Source organism: Hipposideros armiger, unplaced genomic scaffold, assembly GCF_001890085.2.
Source record: "Hipposideros armiger isolate ML-2016 unplaced genomic scaffold, ASM189008v1 scaffold_1072, whole genome shotgun sequence".
NCBI classification, from domain to species: Eukaryota; Metazoa; Chordata; class Mammalia; order Chiroptera; family Hipposideridae; genus Hipposideros; species Hipposideros armiger.
In genome coordinates this window covers 67,552-90,042 of record NW_017732422.1, presented here as the reverse complement: position 1 = coordinate 90,042, position 22,491 = coordinate 67,552, and the positions used below count along the sequence as shown (strand labels likewise).

Here is a 22,491-nt window from a genome sequence, read left to right as displayed (position 1 = left end):
AACATTTATCACCACCTAATATATATTTTATTCTCTACTGTGTATCCCTAGTGCCAACAATCATGCCTAGAATTCTACAGGAGCTCAATTTATACATGTTAAAAAGGCAAATAATTTAAACTATTATGTCTATTATTCAATGAATTATTTTCAGAGTATCTCAAATTATTATAATGATATTTGCTAAAATATTTTCAATGGTATTTGATCCAAGCTTTATAACATCAAAAATATTTTTTGAAGCTTTTAGTCTTCAAAAAGACAAAAACAGTGATGGCTTTCTGCTTATTATGTAGTTCATTCATATTGCATAACCCCTATAGATTTCAATTTGGAGAAACTTTTCTGTTTTGATATTGTATTTCATTAGGTGCTTATGATGCATCCTGATATTCTCTTCATTTCCACTTAATTTCAGAGCATATGGTTTGGGACCTACTGTGCTTTACAACCAGTGGACATCTCAAAACAACTGTGCTGTCTAGGAGCCCTTCTGCCTAACACAGGCTTTGACAGACCAACCTTGCATTGCTGCCCTGATCTTCCTGACATTTGGTTGTAAGTGACATCAGTTGCCATTCATGGGGAATCTCTCAGTAGTTATGGCTTCTCTGGAGTCACCCACACAACAGAAGAAAAAGAAAAGCGTGTGCCCTGACAAAAGTTTTACATGAATGCTAATATTATCTCTATGTGTGATAGATAAAAACTGGAAACAATACAAAATGTTTATCAATTGATGAATGGATAAACTGCTGTATAGTTATGGCACCATACTAGTTAATAATGAAAAGGAATTTAGGCTACAACATGGATGTAAATGTTATCAAAATATGCTAAGTAAAGAAGTATATAAAATAGGAAGAACACAATGTATGGTTCTTTCTATCTACTTTAGCAAACGAAAATTAACATGGAGTGGTAGAAAGCAGGTAAGTGGTTGCCTTATATGAAAGGGAGGTGGGGTGGCAAGACAAAGGAATGACAAAGGGGCAGGAGGAAAGTTTTGGAGGTGATAGATTTGTTCAACGTCTTGATTTTGGTGATGATTTTATGGATGGATGTATATATGAATAGTAAAACATCAAATTTTGCACAATTAATATGTACAATTATTTTATGTCAGTTATGTCTCAATAATTCCATCAGCAAAAGCAAAATATAAAATCCCACTATAACCATTACCTATGTACCTCAATTTTTTACCCCAGACCATCACATAGGTGTTACTGGTTGTACGGATTGGTTGGCACTGGGTCGAAACCTCACTGTTGGATTTATTAGCTGTGGATAGAGTGTGCAGATTATATCAATTTGTTGTCATCTTGAAAATTTCTATTTAAGGAATTACCTTAGATTGAAGGCTTACAGGCGTTCTCAGAATTGGCCTGTTTAGTACATTGTCTAATATAAAGGCAAATTCAGATGTCACCAAGAATGGAAAGGTTCGAGGCATTTCTTGCCACACATTTCCCCCAGCTGGTTTACATGTCCAGTTTAATTGCGACTCCTTTAAACTTCTCTGGCAGTTCCAATTACTCTGGTAATTTCAAATTTCATAGTTCATATTCCAAAAAACTAAATGTTGCTGAGATTTTGGATTTTGGGTTGAAATACGAGCTAGACTCTCCCAGCCATCGTATTTTTCCATAATTCGTTGACAGCTGTTTAAGACTGTTAATGTTGAATTAATGTTCAAGTCAGTTTACAGTTGCTGACTGGGGGGAAAAGAATGTAAGGTAACCACAAACCTCCTTAGCATTGGCCAGCAAAGAGATACCAATGTTTGATTGTTAAGTAATATCAGATTTCATCTTTTGCTGTCTCACACAATTTGATTTCCTTTTTCAAAGGGTCACTTGGCGAATAATTATATATTTACGATCCCTACAAGTTTAGTGGACCGATTTTAGGAAAGCATTAGGACAATTGCAAAGGAGGAGACTAAGAGTTGAACAAATCACAAAGTAAGTATTGTGCATTATTCCTTGAATACATATTCGTGAAGCATTTTATATGTGCCAGGCATTGTGCTGGAGCTGGAGGAACCACAGTGAACAAGAACCCACCTGCTTCTTGTCCTCTTAGAGCTGATAGCACAGGAAATGCTTTCAATTACATGGGCAGTTGATCACAAACTCCGGCTCCTGGTTCTTCACTCCCCTTTCCCATCTAAATGATCTTCACTCAATAAATTCATACTTATATGACAGAGGCTATGGAACAGCTAGGCATAAGAGGATTTTGTAAACACTCTCCTGAGAAGGTAAGCCATTGGACACTTCTTTCTCTGCCCCTCCTCCTCTTTCTTCTTCTTTTACCATTTTCAATGTTTAATTTTGAAGTAATTTCAGATGGCCAAGAAAGTTGCAAACTTAGTACCAAAATGCCCATACACCTAAACCTGTCTTTCTGTCTCTCCCTCCCTCCCCACCCAAGAGTATGGCTGTGGCTATAGATATAACTATAGATAAAAATATAACTATAGCTATATATTTTTCTTAAATATTTGAGAATAAGTTGCAGACATGACACCCTTTGCATCTAAATACATCAGCATACACCTCCTGTGAATCAACTGTATTATGATAAATAAAATCAAGAAGCTGACATTGATAACACTAGTGTCTCACCTAGAAGCCACACTCAAATTCAGCTATGTGTACCACTGATGTTCTTAACCATTCCGCAATCCCATGCTGCATGGAGCTGTCTGTCATGCTTGTTTATCTTCCTTAATTCTGAAACAGATCCTTAATTTTCTTTGTCTTTTATGGCAGATATTTTTTAAGAATACAGGACAGTTATTTTGTGAAATGTTCCTCAGTTGGGTTTGGTTGATGTTTCCCTATTATTAGATTCCAGTTATGCATTTGTGACAGGAACCACAGGAGTGATGCGGCAAAGCATCATGATGTGTCATTAACAGGCCATTTAGTAAAGGTGTTATCTCCCAATTTTCTCCACGTTTCCCTTTTTAATTAATAACTACCTTGTTGAGTGCTACTTTGAGATCATATAATCATCCTGCTTCTCACTATACTTTTATCCACAAATCCGTAGATGATTCTTACCGGAAACAGTTATTACTAGAGTGGTTTCCAAATAATGATTTTCTATTTCTAACATTCCTTTGACTTTCATTAGTTGGAATTCTAGTGTCAGGAACAGCTTTCCTTTCTCCCTTGGTAAACTTCTTTTCTGAGATCTCTCCATCTGTCTACTCATGTATCTATCTATCCATTCATTTCTCTATTTACTTTATTATTCATCCATTGCATCATTCTATGTATAACTGAAGAGCTCAATGATATACACCTACTTCATTTTTCTCATCTAATTGAATTTCTGTAGAAGACTCATCATGATGGCTGTACTCACAATATTATTTCTCCAAGGATATAACTAAGTATTCGTGAGGTTTTTAAAAATCACTACTAGTATATTGGACTATATCAGAACACAGGATAAAAAGCTCATTCTTAAAATCTGTTGGAGGCTTGCCCATGAGGGAGATGCTTATGCTTTCCAAAGTGACCCCCCATCATCAGATGAATCCAAATATATTCATAAACACATTTGTACTTCTCTCCTATTCTCCTTGTAAAAAACCCCACAAAAAACAAACACAAAAATCCCCTATTGGACTGTAGGCTAAAACTGTAAAGCTCGCCTACCATAAATTTGATGTTTTTATGAAGTTGACTGAGTGACTGATTCAGGTCTCCTGCTTTACATTTATTTGAAAGATAAGACTTCTTAGGTGTTCTCATGATATTTCTGACATCTGTGCATGGTCTGATATGATTTGAAATTTCCAAATTTGGGATTTTAGTGATAGTTCTCTACTATGTTGCCAAGGTTACAGATAGGGAACTCTAAAGATTACAAATTAAATAAACTAAGTCATTTTAACCCAAGCATGTGGCAACACATTGCACAAACAGAAGTGTTGATAAACTTTCAGTTGAAAATGTAGAGGAGGCTTAGGTTTTTAAATTTTTCTTATATACAAAAATTGTGGAATAAAATAATATCAGAAATGTCATTTATTCAATGCATAATATGCATCTCCAGTGCTTTACATATAGTATTTGAAAGTCTCATAAAACTCTACAAGGTCCATGTTGTTACCCCAATTTTTAAAATTTGCAGTGGGTTTTCAGAGAAGCTACTTAACTAGACTAAGCTCAAAGCTAACAAGTAGAAGGGTTGGAATTCAAATCCAATTAAATTTGAAAAGGCCATGTTTTCCCTCTTCATTACATCGATAATATACCTGTTAACAGTAACACATATACAGAGGAATAAACATGTGTACTCATTAAGAGTAATCAATAAGAGTGAAAGTTGATGAAATTCTGTGGTAGAAAAATCAAATTCTCTTAGCTTTATAGTACAACAGAGTGCTCAGGTTGAAAATGTTCATTTATTTGACTTGGCTTTACATAGCTTTTTATTTTTCATATCAGTATATTTAAAAATCTGCACATATGCTCAAAAATACATTATTTAAAAACCTTAAAATCTGAGAGATAATGGTAATAATGTACTTCATTCTCATGATGATTTATAACTGCACCATGTTTTGAGCTCCTGTTTCTTTAACTCTAAATTGAACTCACTAAATTGAATTTTCTGTTTCAAACAGCAGGTGGTGATGCTGGGTTATTCTATTAAGTTTAAGTAGTTAATAATGCATATTGCTGTGTTGTTGAAAATAATATGTAATTTATATTTTGGTTTCAGAACCATTTACATCATGCTGTTTAGATTTACTTTATAAAATAATACACACGACGAGGTCTCATTATTTGAAAAATATTGCACATCCTTTAGAAAAAAGGAAATATAATTGTATATATACAAGATACATATCATTTAAATCATTTAATCAGTTTTATATTTCATACAGATATTTAAATGATTTTAATCATATGTGCTTTTGATAATAAATATGATTTAGTATTTGGGATTAAATATTTAATATACTGTAAATTTGTAATTATAAAAGTAGCAGTGCTAAATGGTAAAAACCAAATAAATCTTTGTTATTTAGTAAAAGAATAGGCAGAGAAACATAGCTTTGCTTTTACTCCTTCAATTCATTCCTATCTTAGTACAATGATTACCTTTGATCACCTTCAACTAATCCTGTAATAGTATATATTTTCTAAGACTCATCATTCCATTGTACAAAATATCTAAATTATTTCTTTTGACTCTTGGCTATATTACAGTTCTTGGTTGATTCTTAGCATAACTTAAAGGGGGTGTTATCTTCCAGAATCTTTGATTCAGGGCTGATATTTGGTTAGACGGTGGGAAGAGGATAAGGAGAAAGGAGGCTATTATACTCCTTTGGAAGCCATTGCTTTTACTGGTGAAATAATATTTGAATGTTGTAGTCCTCCAGGCCATGAGGATAATTATGATGTTAAATTATTCCATCCAATCTCTCAGAGGTCCCAGGCCACACCCTGCAATGGTAATATTTATAATGTGGAATGATTTATAGACAACACTAGGCAGCAGATGGCATCTCTAAAGATTTTAATAACTGTTTTGCAGTATCTGCTCTATGGCAGATGGAATGGAGGAGTGGAGAAACAGGAGGCTGCGAACTGTTGGAATGAGACAGAACCAGGTGGTTTGCAGGAAGTAGTGACCCTGTGGAAGGAACAGAGGTTAAAATTGAGACAGGATTTAAAGGGAAATAAGGTGAGAGAGCAATGGGACTAAAAGTGCTGTATATAGATAGACTCTACAAAGTGGAGATGTGGAAGTCATTTATATTTTATTTTAGGGCCAATCTATACAACTTCATTTTTATGGTGGGTATTGTGAAAGTGGAACTGAAGTTTAGTGGTGAGGTCATCACCAAAGTGTTCTGAATCATTAGCTGTGTCTATGGCAGGTGTTGATACGAGTATAATGAATACTTCCAAATGTCTGCTCAAAGGGCTGCTTTGAAAGAGAATGTTTAACCAAACCGAGCCTTCTACCACCTCTCTAGCCCCTTGGAGTTGTCATCATTTTTGAATTGGAAGCCACCCAACAGGGAAGCAAAAACTTCAGCTTATCCTAAAATGAGTAATGTCACTAGCAGACAAATTCTAAGGTTACTTTCAATTTAAAATGATTGGCATATATTTGAGTCTCAACATATGACCTTAAGACTAGCAGACTTAACTTGGATACAGGGGTACAGGATACACACACACACACACACACACACACACACACACACANACACACACACACACACACACACACACACACACACACAAACACACACACACACACACACATATATATATATATATATGAATAAAAATATATTCCATCTAAGATGTATTGCATAAATATATCACATATCATATATAAATATAGCCATATATTATACATATCATATGTATCATATAATATATCATATGTAAAATGCACATCACACATGCTATATATGCTATATATTCTTAAGTTTCCAAACTAGATTATCAAAACAGAAGCACTATATATAGAGTGGAAACTTGGGAATAACTTTAAAATTTTTTCTCCAGATGACTATTATGTATAGTACAGCTGAGAACCACTAGTTTGGATACTTTAGGGACTATTGCTACAAGCAATAGCTTCACAACACAGTGAGACAAAACTAAAGAAAAAGAAACAGTTCTATCGAGACAAAGATAGTATTGATAGGTTTATATGTCTTGAAACCCATAAATGTTGAGAGCCTTCTTTATGACATAAAATTAAAAATTACAAGCACAAAATTAGATATAGTGCCTTCCTATATAGTAAATCTTCTGAGGCATCGGCATTGAGTCCAGCTTCACTTCTTATCATCCTAGACATATTTTTGAGTTGAGAATAATGGCCTCATGGGATTGTCAAAATCAGATGAACTGACAGCTCTTCATAAACATTGAAATACCCTACAGTTATGGGAAGTATTATCCTCTTCATCTTTGACTATGTAGTTTATATGCAAGAGGGTAAAGTGAATAGAGAAAACTGCTCAAGACTTTGAGATACTAGATAAAACACTATGCACGCTTGCATTTCCTGCTCTTTTCCAATGTTTCTGGAGAAATCCAACACTCCTACACATTCACACCTTAGTATTTGTTGAATAAATGGCTGAATGAATAATAAATGAACAGCTCATGGCCCACTTGCTGCTATCTTAAACTATGATTGGCAGAACCTTAGAAGTGATTTGTTCTTTTGTGGATTTTAAATTGATTAACTGTATACCAGGATTAACTGAGCTGAGTAGAATTTATCCGGGGCCTCCTGAAAGAAAGACCTTTTTGCAAACCTTTGCAAGGAAGGAAAGTATGTTTACAAAAAGCAACAAGAAAGCCCTTCTAAAGGGAATTTCTTTATTTCCATTTGAACATTAGGATACTAATAGTGCTCGTTCTTCTTGTGCATCAGGGTGGTTTCAGTGAAAGGTATTTGGCTTTTAAAATAAGTAAAATTAGTATGTACTAAGAGGCCCCTGTGGAAAACTCACAGGAAATTGCAAGGCATCTAAAAGATATGTCTTTGTAATCTCACTAAATCCTCTTCACAACCTATGGAGTCAGGTTTTTCTCACTAGGAAACTGGGGCTCTAGGGGCTTAATAACTTTCAAGATTATAAGATCTTGGATATTACACAAAGTATTAGAAATAAGATTCAAACACCAAGCTCTGATTTAATAACCATGTTTTCCTACTATATCATGCTAAGTAACAAGATATTATGTTTTGAATTTTGTAAAAGTATAAGTAGACAAAGAACCTCTGGGTTTTAATAATTTCCCTGTTGAGTGTAAATGAGTTTTAATTACATGCATTAAGTTTATAATATTTTGTGGGAATGGCAACCATACTGTATCTAACACCCACTCTTCCCACACACAAGGTGGCAAAAAATTGCACATGCACACACATACCATACACACACATACATCATATGTACATCTGCATGTACATATATCAAATCTATCTTATTGTTTTGAAAACAGAAAAAATAGTTTTATTTTTTTACTTTTTCTATATTTTCCTTTAGTCACCCTTCTTTTTAAAGATTTTCACTAAACATATAGTTAGCATACAATATTATATTAGTTTCAGATGTAGCCAATAGTTATTCAACATTTATATAAGAAGTATCACCATGATAAGTCCAGCAACCATCTGACACTGTACCATGCTATCATAATAGTATTAACTATATTCTCCATGCTGTTCATTAGTGCCCCATGACTTGTTTTATACCTGGAAATATGGGATATGGACCACTTATTGCCCTTCACCTTTGCTGCATTTTTAATTTTTCAGTTACAGTTGACATTCAATATTATTTTATATTTATTTCAGGTGTACAGCATATGGTTAGACATTTATACGAGTATAATTTAAATCTAGTGCTTATCTGACACCGTGCATAGTTATTACAATATTATTGGCTATAAACCTTATACTATACCCTACATCTCCATGAGTACTTTGTAACAACCAATTTGTACTTCTCAATCCATTCCCCTTTTTCACCCACCATCTCAACCCCCCTCCAACCTGGCAAACATTAAAATGTTTTTTGTATCTATGAGTTTGTTTCTATTTTGTTTGTTAATTTTGTTATTTAGATTCTACAAATAAGTGAAATCACATTGCATCTTTTGCTGTTTGACATACTTCACTCAGCACAATACCCTCCAGGTCCATCCATGCTGTTGCTGATGGCAAGAACCCATTCCCTTCTCTGGGCCTGAGCAGTGCTCCATTGTATATATGAACCACTTCCTCTTTATCCATTCTTCCATCGACAGACACCCAGGCTGCCTCCACATCTTGGCCATTGTAAATAATGCTGCAATGAACATATAGATGCACCTGTCCCCTCAAAGTAGCATTTTGTGTTTTTTTGGATAAATACCAGAAAGTGGGATCCTTGGGTCCTTCTTTGTCTTTGTTTTAAAGTTTATTTTGTCTGGTATCAATATTGCTACCCCAGCTTTTCATTTGTTTTCTTTTTTTTTGTTTCCATTTTCTTCAAATAAGTTTTCCATCCCTTTACTTTCAGTGTTTGTGTGTCTTTTAATCTGAAGTGAGTCTCTTGTAGGTAGCATACGTAAGGATTTTGTTTTCTTATCCACTCAGCCACCTTATTTTTTAATTGGGGCATTTAATCCACTTACATTGAAAGCAATTGTTGATAGATATGTAGTTATTGCCATTTTATTATATTGTTGACCTTTTTTTTCCATCTTAAAGAAGTCCCTCTAAGATTCCTTGTAATACTGGTTTAGTGGTGATCAACTCCTTTAGCTTTTTTTTTTTTTTGAAACTATTTCTCCTTCAATTCTGAATGATAATATTACTGGGTAGCAGATTCTTTGGTTGTAGATATAAATCTTTGTTTTTCCTAATTTTGAGTATTTCATGCCAATCCCTTCTGGCCTGCAAAGTTTTGTTGAGAAATCANTAGTTATTGCCATTTTATTATATTGTTGACCTTTTTTTTCCATCTTAAAGAAGTCCCTCTAAGATTCCTTGTAATACTGGTTTAGTGGTGATCAATTCTTTTTTTTTTTGCCTGGAACACTCTTTATCTGTCCTTTGATTTTAGGTTATAGCCTTACTGGGTAACCCTTGGTTATAAATCTTTGTTTTTCCTAATTTTGAGTATTTCATGCCAATCCCTTCTGGCCTGCAAAGTTTTGTTGAGAAATCAACTGACAGTCATATGAGTCTCCTTTGTAGGTAAATAACTGCTTTTCTCTTGCTGCTTTTAGGATTCTCTCTTTGTCTTTAATCTTTGCCATTTTAATTATAATCTGTCTTGGTGAGAGCCTGTTTGGGTTCATCTTGTTTGGGACTCTCTTTTCACTTTCTGGCTTGTATGTCTATTTCCTTCACCAGGTTAGGAAAGTTTTGAGTCATTATTTCTTCAAATACATGCTCAATTCCTTGCTTTCTCTCTTCTCGTTCTGGTTCCCCTGTGATGTGGATGTTGTTACACTTGATGTTGTCCCAGAGGTCCCTTAAACTACCCTCAATTTGGGGATTCTTTTTTCTTTTTGCTGTTCTGATTGGGTGCTTTCTGCTACTTTGTCTTTCAAATTGCTGATTCAATCCTCTGCTTCATCTAGTCTGCTGGTGATTCCTTCTAGTGCATTCTTCATTTCAGTTACTATATTCTTCAGTTCTGACTGGTTCTTTTTTATGGTTTCTATGCCCTTTTTTATGCTTGCTATTTCTCTGTTGAAGTTCTCAGTAAGTTCCTTGAGCATCCTTATAACCACTGTTTTGAACTTTGTCTCTGGTAGGTTGCTTGCTCCCATTTTGTTTAGTTCATTTTCTGGATTTTTCTCCTGTTCTTTCATTTGGGGTGTATTTCTTTGCTTCCTCATTTGGCTGCCTCTCTGTGCTTGTTTCAGTGTATTAAGTAGAGCTGCTATGTCTCCTAGTCTTGCAAGGTGGCCTTATGTAACCTCTTGCAAAGTTACACAACTGTGAGGCCCAGGGGCACAGTTTCCCTGGCCACCTGAGCCGGGTGCTCCAGTAGTGTCCCTTGTGTGGGCTGTGTGTGTCCTCCTGTTATAGTTAGCCTTGATTGCTGCTGGTACATCAGTGGATGGTATTGACCCTCAGGCTGATTGGCTAGGGGGTTTGGCCACATCCACAGCGTATGGGCTGCTGTGTAGGAGAGCTTACCCCATGAAGTGGGATTTTCCTCAGGGGACTCTGGTGCCTTTGAGACCACCCTTTGTGTGTGCCACTTATGGGGCTAATTGGGTGGTGTTCTGCTGTGGTCTGAAGCCAACTTCCAAGTATGTTGGCTCTGGGGCCTTTGGGGAGGGGCTTTGGTGCTGACCCAGGTCAGCCACTGCCTGTTACTGGCTGGGGAGTACTTGGTAGGAGTTATAAAGGGATCCAAGGTTGGTTGCTGCCTGTGCTGTACCAGGAGGTTCATGGAGAGGCCACACTGCAAACCGAGGATGTCTGCCACCAGTACCGGGTCTGGGGTAGCTCCACAAAAAGCCTGCTGCCACCTGCCAGTTCCCATAAGGTTCAGCCCCTGATAAAGCCTCTCGCAGTATGCAAGTAGGGGAAGGCATGATCTCAGTGAGTCAGCAGGGTGGAGGAATGGTACTCACCAGACCAATCAGATTTGAATTTGGTCCTGTGGGGTTGGGCTCAGCACAGTAAAAATGGTGCCTGCCTGCTGGCTGCATGGGAGAAGGGTCCCACACAGGGAAAATGTGGACTGTTTCTTCAGTCCTCACTCCAAAGTTACACAACTCAGTCTGTCCCCATATCTCTCTGATGCCCCCAGAGTCACCGTCCCTTTGCTGGAGCTCAGGGTGAGTGCCTGTGTGGGCCCTTTAAGAAGATGTCTGTGTTTCCCGCAGCCTTCTGTTCCACCCAGACAGTAAACATCTCCACTGTTTTTCACAGCCAGATGTTGTGGGGACGCCTCCTCCTGGCAGCAGGACTCTGGGCTGGGGAGGCTGGTGTGGGGTTGGGGCCCCTCGCTCCTCCATGGGGAACTTCTGTGGCTGAGATATCCCTCCCAATTTTCATCCACCACACAGAGGTTGGGGGTTGGTTCGTTTTGCATCTCCACCCCTCCGACCAGTCTCAACGTGGCTTCTTTATATCCTTAGTCATAACACTTCCATTCAGTTAGACTTCAGATGGTTCTCCAGGTTGATTAGTGTATAATTTAGTTGTAATTGGATGTGTTTACTGGATGAGGCAAGCATAGTGTGTCTCTATTCTGCCATCTTAGATGTCCTTTCCCAGAAAAGATAATTTTAAAAATGAACTTTAAACATGATATTTGGATGCTTACTTTAATACTTTAATACTGAAGCATATATGGGCTAAGGTATATAAAATTAACTACAAAATAGACTAGTTTGTAAGTTGAGTTGAAAACTATCAGGAATACTCTGGATATATAGGTTCCATGCTTCCATTTTGTTTTTGTTGTTGTTTGTTTCTTTGCAATGTCTTCTATGAATTTTTAATTAAACATATATCAAACAGAGCAAGGATTTGGTAGAAGCTACAGTTTAGAGAAAATGAATTCATCAAATAATTATAAGCAGGTTTTTCTTATTTTATTCAGGGCACCATCATAATCTCACCATCCTGAAGGATCCTGTCTCAGACTTGCTGATATGAACAAATATGGTTTGTTGTGTGTTTTTGTGTTTAAAGTGGTAGAGTGGAGACTTTTGAGATCCATCCCCTCATCTAGGCCTGCAAAACTGAGTTTAAGCTATCCTGGTCTTACTGAATAAATATTTAAATATTATTTTATTTTTACCAGTCATTTCTGATACTTCCTGTACTTTATACTGCAAATGTGGTAGAATCTGAGACACATGTTTTAAATGCATCTAGTTTGTGGTTGTTTGGGTGCAAATTAAATGCAGGAAAACAACCCCAAATAGAGTGTGAGTGCCCAAATCACAGAGGTTTATGCATCCATAAAAAGAGACTAGATATAGGGATTTTAATTGGGAAAATAATCTGATATTGTCTCTGGGCTCCCAGAAGCTCATTCAAATGTTAAATTTTTTGGAAGGTCTTCATATTTACTTTTCTATTGAAGTTCCAAATTATTTTTGCAAAAATCAGTTCTAAGTGATACTGTTAAAATGTCTGCCTTCACTTTATTGTAAGGTTCAAGGTTTGTGGATGTGTACTATTGATTTAAATTCTGGTAGCTGTCCTGAAAAGAAACAAAAATGCATAAAACTCTAGATCCAAAAGTGCCCATTAGTAAGCTCTGAATATGCCAAGCTGTCAAGCAATATTACAGCTATGATCTTTAAAGCATTTGAAAGAAAGCTGGATAACTGTAAAAAGCTGGTTTTTATGGCTTTGTCTATGCCAAAGAGATTGTCCAACAGAAAGCACCCTGGTAAGCTTAATTATTACTCCACATATGGTACGTGGCATTATAAGCTATTTTGAGGTTTTTGGAAAGGGAGCAATCTCTGAGTGACAACCACAGCAGGGCGTACTGAGGAATTTTAACTCCAACTCTCCCATGTTGGCAGAACATAAAACACAAAATGCTGTTTTAGTAACCATTCTTTCACATATTTATTTTCAAGGCAAATAATTTTGTCAAAATTTATAAGACGGACTGGAGAAGGAAGTGATATTCAAAAAAGTCAGACTAACATATCTATATTCAGCGAAGATTGTTCTTCCACATATTATGCTGTTATTTACAAAGGCAACTGTTATTTCCTACTTTAAAATCAGAAGCTTTTATGTCAGTTTATTTCAAGAATAATGCAGAATCTGATTTGGAGTACAACTGAAGCTAAACATTAAAAAACATTGAATTTGTATGTGTAGGTAGTTGCACAAAATATATTGGAAGAATGAACGCAGAAATATGGAAGCAATCAACCATTTATCAAATTTGCCTTTAGTTGATTATGTTTGAATGGACCCTCAGAGAGAGAAAATAGTTAAAGACATTAAATGAAGAAGATTGTTTTATACTTATGATTTCAATATGTCAGTCCAATGAGAACTACTTCTAAGTCACATTGGTGGGTATCACCATATGGCTTAAAATGAAATTCAGACATCCCCCTACCTTCATCCCTGAAGCATATTAAAGGTCAGTCTTACTTATTGTTTAGTTGTAGAATGTTTTGCTCCGCAGTTGTTATGACAGGGGATACACATAATTCCTGGGACATATGAAAGATGTTTATACATATTAAGCAATAATTATGCTTACATCCTCTATCACACTTTGTAGGATCTCGAAAGACTGACTTTCCCAGTCCAAGAAACTTATATTCCTGGCACCACATTTTCCTGGTTTGGGATAAAATAAATACAAATTTTCTTCTTTAGCAGAATAAAGGGATATATCTCTCTGGTTTTCAATTTTAAATTCTAAAAACAGGACATTGCTTAAAGCTAAGGATTATCTTAGCTAAGGTGGAGTGACTGGGAGCAGATAATTAATATTTCTAGTAGATCTGTATTCATGTTCAAGGCTAAAATAAAATCATGACATCAGGATTGTGGGTAGCATTTTGTTCTTTTGTTGTTATTTCAGATATAGCTTTGACACAAAATCAGATACACTTTACTTACTGCCATTGGAAAAATGAGGAAAACCAAATCCGGATTTTAACTCAGCCTTTGCTTATATTTTAAAGTCGAGTGATTCATAAATATCTGTGGAATACAGATGAAAATGATATTTACCGCTTCAATTTTCCGTTTGAGAGTGAAATGTAATTAGTTTTTAAATCTGGCCTTTATCTGCTGCTATTCCTGTGTTCTCCAAAAGGTGGCACTGTGTAATCTTTTTCTTTCTCAGGGTGCAGAGAACCGGGGGAGCCAGAGGGACCGCAATGAATTTTCCGAGTTTTTTTTTTTTTTCGATAAACTCCAGCCACGTCAGAAACCTCATTTCTGCAACTGCAGCTCCTTTTATGCCCTAAGAACCCTTCAAATAAGAATTAGTCTGATTTTTGTGAAAGAAAAACATGTTTCCCGTGGCAGCTTGATTTAAACTTCGGAGTTCTTTATCCCAAGTTTATTTTATAATGTTCTTCTCTTCTGACCTTTGACTAAAGTTTTAATTCTTTTTTTGTAGATAACCTTGGTCTATTTGAAGTTGCCTTTCTTGATTAGAATGCATAAGCAACACAGAAGTATGTCTGGACTCTATCTAAACAAAGCTTTCTGACAACATAAATCCAGAATGATAAATCATTCAGACAGGAGAAATCTTTTGAACTGCGAACAGACAGGAAAAGAACAGAACAGAAAGAGGCACAGAGAGAAAGGAAAACACGTTGGAAAGATTCTGGTGATGAGACAGGAATAAACAAATGAGACTTAAAAATCAAACGTGCAGCTTCTTTCCAGCAACGCATGTACATTCGCGCCCAGTCCCTGCAGCGGGAAAGAATTTTAAACGTGATCTTCTGAAGTCCGACCACTTCATTTTACAGATGAGGAATCTGAGTCCCAGGAAGGAAAGGAGTGTGTTCAATGGAACACAACTGAATTCTCTTTCTACTTCTGTTGAAACCATGCAATGATCTGCCAAAGAGAGGTGTAAAGCCACAAATCCTAGAAAACAAAATCTGACTTTAAAATTGAGTCTCTTTAACGATGATTCTTGTTTTCAGGCACATATTATTTTGAGCCACTATGCTAGCTTAGAAGGCCTCCTCTGCTGCAGGCATGAATATTAATCATGTAAGTTATAGATCTGTGCTGTCCAATACAGTAGCCACTAGCCACATGTGACTATTAAAGTATAAATTAAAATTAAATTAAAAATTTAGTTCCTCAGTTACCTGAGTCATGATTCAAGGGCCCAACAGCTATATGTGGCTGGCGCCTACTATACTGACCAGGGCACACATACAATGTTCTACCATTGCTGAAACCTCTCTTGGATAGCTGTGTTAGAGATTATTAACTGTAGGGAGTATGAAGAGAAGGCAACACAAGGTCAGGGACATAGTGTGATGGGCTAATTCAGTGCATAGTGAGTGACTAAAAGCATTCGTCTCATAATTTACATGGGTTTATAAGCAAGTTTACAATCAGGCTGATGTCTTTTATGCCTTCTCTCCCTCCCTTTCTCCCTCTACTTTTGCCTTCTCTAATGTTCACTTTTACATGTTCAATAAATCTTTGTGAGTGCCGTATTTATTTCATCTTGTGTGCATTATTCAATTAAATTTCACAATGTCCATCGACATTGCGGTAGGCAAGTAAAAGGAAGAGTCAGATACTCTGTGGTAATGAATCGGGCAGGGGGAAACCATGTTTCTAGAGCCCAATCAGGATGCGGAATGAATTCCTTGGACTGTTTGAATTAGGAAAAGGAAGTATTATCAGAATAATTATGCAAATTAAGAGATGGAAGCTTATTCTGAGGGGTTTAATGACTTGCCCAAAATAACACAGATCATAAAAAGAAAAAAGTATCCTCAGACTAAAATCCATGTCTTTTAACACCAAGTCCAGTGCCTTTAAAAAAAAAAAAAACTTGTTGCTAACCCAGGGTAGAGATTGGTTTATGCCAACTTCCTAATTTCTTCTGACACCTGCCAAGGAATCATCAACTAAGTTGTGCCTTGCACTTGTCAACATTCTTTCTTTTTTAAGTCCATTTTCCAGAATTTCTGTGAATTCAGACAGAATTATATTTGTGTTTTAACACGGGCTTCTCTTTAGAGTTCTCAGTGAAAAAGAAGGCTTGGAAGACGCTTGTGTTGGATTGGTCTGTGATGATGTTCTTTCTATCAATACTTTGAACTCTTGGGCGTTAACAGGGTTTACATGTAAATTAAACAAATGTTCGTTCTATAAAAAAGAAGATATAACCTTATCAGCTGGCAGATGAATAAAATTACACTATTTGTAGGCACTCAGAACAGCCTCAGTGGCATGCAGCTTCTCAGCGTTGGTGCTCCCCCATGCCTCTCTGTGTAACAGCATGATTCATTTGAGCACACCTAAATTCAGATGTTATCCAAACTCTAAGTCTTACATAGATTTTTCTCTTCCCAGCAGCTCATGCTTGGAAATTTGACATCACCACCTTCTGATTCAAGTTGCTTAGTAATGGGCTTTAACTGGGCTGCCCCTGCACCACTGTATTTGGAAGACATCCACTTCCACCATATGCCACTCAGTATAAAAGTTAGTGTGATAGAGACTTTCCACTACACATAACGAAATGTTAATTTTAGTGTTTTGTTGAGTTTTCAGATACTTTGGGTTACTTGCAATTATTTCAGTCACAAATTATATTATAGTGAGATGGTACTGCATTTATTTATTAAATGGACCTAGGTGCAGATTGTCCTTGTCTTTATCAATAGAGACCTCCAGTAATGCTACCATGTTTTCTTATTCTATTCATCAAATTTGCCATGTAGGATTTGTCATAGGAACTTTTTTGGGAACTTTTTTCCAGTTCTTCATAGAACACTGCCTGATTCCATCATCCTTTTCATTTGGTCATACTTTTTCCCTAAAACAAATAAACAAAACAAAACAAACAAGCTGGCAAAAATCCTCATTAGAGAGACTTTTCTACTTTTTAGTGATTTGTACTCCTTTCTTCCCAACCTATTAATTCAAAGAATCTTCCCCTTATCTACAATTCATTGGTTCCTCTCTTTCAAGGTTCCTATAGTACCTTCGAATTCAAAGGTTCTCATAACCAGGCCGGCCGAGTGGCGTGATGGTTAAGAACTGGCTTGAGACACCAGAGGGCCCCGGTTCGGATCCCACATATGAGGCCCAGTGACACTGCGCTCTACAGCTAAGATGCTGAACAACAGCTCAACCTGGAGCTGGGCAGCTGTGAGTCGCCGGCGATGGCGTAGGCTGCAGCCCCTGCTGCAGTGGGTTGCCGTGGGCTACCATGTGTAGCCAGCAGCCAGCGTGAGCGGTCAGCAGCTGCAGTGAGCAGTCTTCCAGAAGCCAGCGACTGATCTGCCTCTCCCGGGAAGAGCGCAATGATGGTGCCAACTTGGGCCAGTGAAGCAACGTCCTCCACAACTAGACTGAAGAACAAAAGGACAGCAACTTGTCTGTTCCCCTTCCCCCAATTCCCCAAAAAACTCTTCCCATCCTCCAATTACCTAATAAAAAAAATCTTAAAATAAAAAAAAAGGTTCTCATAACCAACAATATTTTTCATGCATTTCAAATATACTCTTTTTGGACAATAAAATTACATTCATGCATTAGATAATATACAATGCCCAGTGTACTGAAACAAATTCACTTTATCATAGCAGAACACTCCCTTGCTATGCAGCTTTGGGGAAATGACTATCATTCTGAACTCCAATGTTCTCATGTGAAAAATGAAGTAAAAAAATATATATAATAAAAATAAATCTATATTGTGGTACTCTTATTTTTCTTTTAAAAGAGTAAGAAAAACATAGTAGCTAGTAATTTTTTTCCTTATAGGTTGTATGACAGAGACTAACTCAAAATATTATTTTCTAGAATGTATTATCACTAGTGAAAGTAATTGTGGGAAGCAAAAACTTTTGGTCAAAGGTAAAATTGTTATTTCCTTGAATATTTGATGACTTCATGTTAGTAAGACTATAGCTAGAAGTTTTGCAAAATAAGTATATTCTGATACTGGTTACAAACACAACCCTTCTATGGTTAGCTGAAAAATGAATTTGTGCCATTAAAATATACCCCAGTTTATATAACATTGCATTAGAAAATGCCACAGTATTCTTAAATAATTCACTCCTGGAAATTGAATGCTACTTAAAATGGCATTTGTTTCAGCTGAAATCATTTGCATTTTTTCTGTGGCTTGGGGATCTCTACATCAAATGTAGGGGCACAGAGCTGTCTTTCTTCCTAGACAAGCCTCAAAGATGCACCCCTCCACTCACAGCCACAACCCATTTTAACTACCCAGTTAGGTATTTTTTTTTAAAAAGTATGCACCTTGATCACACTGTGCTATGTGGTTCTTAGGATTAGATGGAAATTTTGCATACAACAGAGAAATTCTAAATCTGAGTTATTACTTTAAAAATATTTTGGAAACCAGAATAGCCAGACTATCACTTTATAGATTTTGCTTCCAAATATAAGTTACATATATGGTCTAAACACTGGCTAGCTCAATATTGCTGTGATGTCAGCTCAAATCTCAGGTGCTCCATAAAAGCTTGCTGAATATTTGGGCTCATAGTACTCTATGAATACTTTAAAGCACACATTTTCTATTGTCATAGTATTCTCTCACTCATTACTCATCTCTTTAACATGGCTCTTCTCTTTTTTTCCTCTGGATTTTAAATATTTTTATTTTTAAATTACAGCTGGCATACAATATTAATTTCAGGTGGACAACATAGTGATTTGACATTTATATAAGAGATCACCCCAATAAATCTAGTACCCACATGGCACCATACATAGTTACAACATTATTGACTGTATTTCCTGTGTTGTACTTTGCATCTCTGTGACTATTTGTAACTACCAATATGTATTTCTTAATCCCTTCCCCCTTTTCACCTACCCCTCCAACTTCCTCCCATCTGGCAACCATCCAAGTGTGCTCTGTATCTACGAGTCTGTTTCTGTTTTGTTTGTTCATTTATTTATTACATTTTTTAGATCCCACATATAAGTGAAATCATATGGCATTTGTCTTTTTCTGTCTGACTTATTTCATTCAGCATAATATCCTTTGGCTCTATCCACGTTGTTGCAGATGACAAGATTTTATTCTTTTTTACGGCTGAGTAATATTCCATTGTATATATGTATGACCTCCTCTTTATTCATTCTTCCATAGACAGACACCCAGGCTGCCTCCACATCTTGGGCATTGAAAACAATACTGCAATGAACATATGGATGCACACATCCCCTTCAAAGCAGCGTTTTGAGTTTCTTCAGGTAAATACCCAGAAGTGGAATTACTGGTCCTTCATTGTCTCTTGTTATAGCCTTTGTTTTAAAGTCTGCTTTGTCTGGTATAAGTATTCCTACTCCAGCTTTTTTGTTTGTATGTTTCCATTTTCATGAAATATCTTTTTCCTTCTTTTTTCTTTTAGTCTGTGTGTATCTTTTGATTTGAAGTGAGGCTCTTGTAGACAGCATATGTAAGGGTTTTGTTTTCTTATTCATCCAGGTTTTCTTTTGATTACAGCATTAAATCCATTTGCATTTAAAGTAATTGTTGATAGATATGTATTTATTGCCACTTTATTATTCATCTTTTTTTATCTTTCTTTTGTTCTTCTTAATGAAGTCCCTTACCATTTCTTATAATACTGGTTTGAGGGTGATGAACATCTTTAGCTTTTTCTTGTCTGGGGATTATGGCTCTACTCTTGATTCAGAAAATGTAAGATCCTGAAGTACATGATCTATTGATTATATGTCCTTGACATGAGCAAAGCACTGACCAAACTATAATAATTCACCCTAAGATATAAATTTGATCAAATTATGTTTCACAAATATAACTTTGCATAAACTACTTTCAAACAAAAAGAAAAAACTGAAAAATAAAGGAACACAGTAACATAAAGTATTTGGTTTTATTAATTTTGATTACAAGACTTTGTACTCAGTTGATATGTAATAACTACTTATTGATTTGCCATTGTAAGACCTTTGCTTCTTTCAGATTCTATGTTTGACAAAATGCAATTTATAATTACTATCTATTTTGTGATAGTAGAATATTCACTCAAAACAAAAGAATTGGGTAAGATTTGATATTGTTTGAAAATGACAACATAGTGTATAGTACCAGCTTACTGTGTGAAAGTAAATGGTTTCCATCATTTTATTTTACTTTATTTTATTTTTAGCTGAGCCATCCTGCCACCTGTTGGCAGCTCAGCAGCAGCTCAGCTTGGTCTGGGAATCAAACCGCTGTTGCTCAGAGCTCGCACTCTTGAGCGAGCTCTTAACCAACTGAGCCACTTGGCTGGCCCTCCATCATTTTATAAAGTGGCTTTAACTGAGAAGATAGTGAATTTTTATATCTGCAGATTAAGTTCTGTTAATCTCAGATATGATTACGAGAGAGAGCGAGAGCAGATTGTTTTTATGATATTATTTAAAAGGCAAAGATTTTTATGCTGACCTGTCTCAAGAGTGTGGAGTCACTGCATTCCAAGGTTCCTTCTCAGCAGAACTCAGTGGAAATTCAAGGGATACTGGAAACTATAATTTTACTGTAGCTTGAATTTTCCCAGATTAAAGGAGGGACAGAGCTCTGAACACTCTCCTCTGGCTAAAGTCCAGTATTACTCTATGCCATAAGTCTTCTTTTTTTTTTTGCCTGTAAAATGAAAAACAAAAGGGGTGGGGTTGTTTAAATAAGGAGAAGTTGTTATTTTTATTTAAAAGGATTGTCATTCATCTTGTCATGATTATTACCAATTTCCCTATTCTCACATTTTTAGGCATCTTGACCTCTGAGCCTGTTTTTTTATGTAGTTCTTTCTTTCTTACTTTTCTTAACTATAATTGTTTAGATGACTGATGATTGAAGAATTTCCCACCACAACCATAGACCTATTAAATATCAGCAAGTAAGCAATGAATGGATGGATATAATGACATTGGCAAATATTTTTATTTATGAACATTTAAAAAATAGACACTATATTTTATCTTTCTAAATATTTATACCCTCATCATGAAATGAAGTCATGAAGACATACCCATCTTGCTTAGTTTTTAAAACCCATGGTGTCAACAGTTTAATTTTCAGTAAAAAACAGGAACGAAAGGCATTCTTATGGGATGTTGTCAGATCAAAGAATTGTGTCCAAATTTTGGAAACAAACAAAATTATGGGCTTATTTTCCAGAAAAGTTTAGATCAAACCTTTCTGATTTATAATTTACAAACATCCTTTCAGTTGGTGGTGTGTGTGTGGTGTGTGTGTGTGTGTGTGTGTGTGTGTGTGTATGTGTGTATACAGTGTTTAAGATTAGAAGCGAAGTGCTAAGGAGTTTCCATATTGTTTCATTGTTGTGAAAACCTGTATGACATGAAATTCAATTTAGGAGCTGACAATTTTGATTGTGGATTGGCCACCAGCATGGAAATGGGGAGGAATCACCCTTATCTGGGTATCACTTACTGGGACTTGGCCAGAGAATAGCAACGCATTCTTTGTTGTTCTATCTTTGCCCTGCTTAGTCTATGCTTCCCCTCTACCCTATCTGGACCTTAGAAAGATAATTTCTGAATGGTTCCCTTGCTGGTCGGCTTCTGCATGGAAACATACGAAGGTGAATGGAGAAGTCGTACATTTCTTCCCCTTTTTTCCCTTTGTCAGCACCCTGTCTGTCCCTGGTGATAATTATATTTCTCTTTCCTACCAGGAAACTGCTCTTTTGTAATTCTAATACTCGGTGAATTCTGTAAACACCATTTCTTCCTCTTGTTGCTTTGGTCCTGTGGGTGGAAATGATTTTCCACTGTTACTCGTCTCTGGATGCCCCCTCAACTCTATCTCTTTTTTGTTCCTCTTGCTGTGCCCACACAAAATCAGGACCCCAATCAATAAAAAGTAACTATATTCTTTAAAAGCAGATGTGCGCACAATGTGGGAAGGAAGGGTAGGATTTGTTCATTGTCCATTGACCATGGAAAATAGTTATTTATGAAGTCACTCAGTCAAGTATTCATCATGGAAATTAAAAATTCATATTTATTACCAGATAGTTTTTTAAAATACATAACATGAAAAAAAAAACACAGAAATTAAATAGTAATTAACCTGACTGAGTGCTTGCTTCATCTCTATGTGTTAGCTTCATCTCTATGAAGTAGGCACTGGTGTTGCCCCCATTTTAAACTATAGGAACCAACCTTTTGAAAAGTGTATTGCCTTGTGTAAGGCCACACAGATACAGAATAGGAGACGAAACATTTCAACTAAGGCAG

The 22,491-nt window shown here is 36.2% G+C and overlaps 1 long non-coding RNA gene across 1 annotated transcript; it reads left to right on the top strand.

Annotated features, from left to right (window-relative positions):
• Positions 1 to 441: 441 nt before the first annotated feature.
• Positions 442 to 15,610, top strand: LOC109376225 (uncharacterized). Its single transcript, XR_002122708.1, has 3 exons — positions 442 to 558; positions 1,854 to 1,967; positions 14,648 to 15,610. It is a non-coding gene; the product is annotated as an uncharacterized LOC109376225 (long non-coding RNA).
• Positions 15,611 to 22,491: the final 6,881 nt, after the last annotated feature.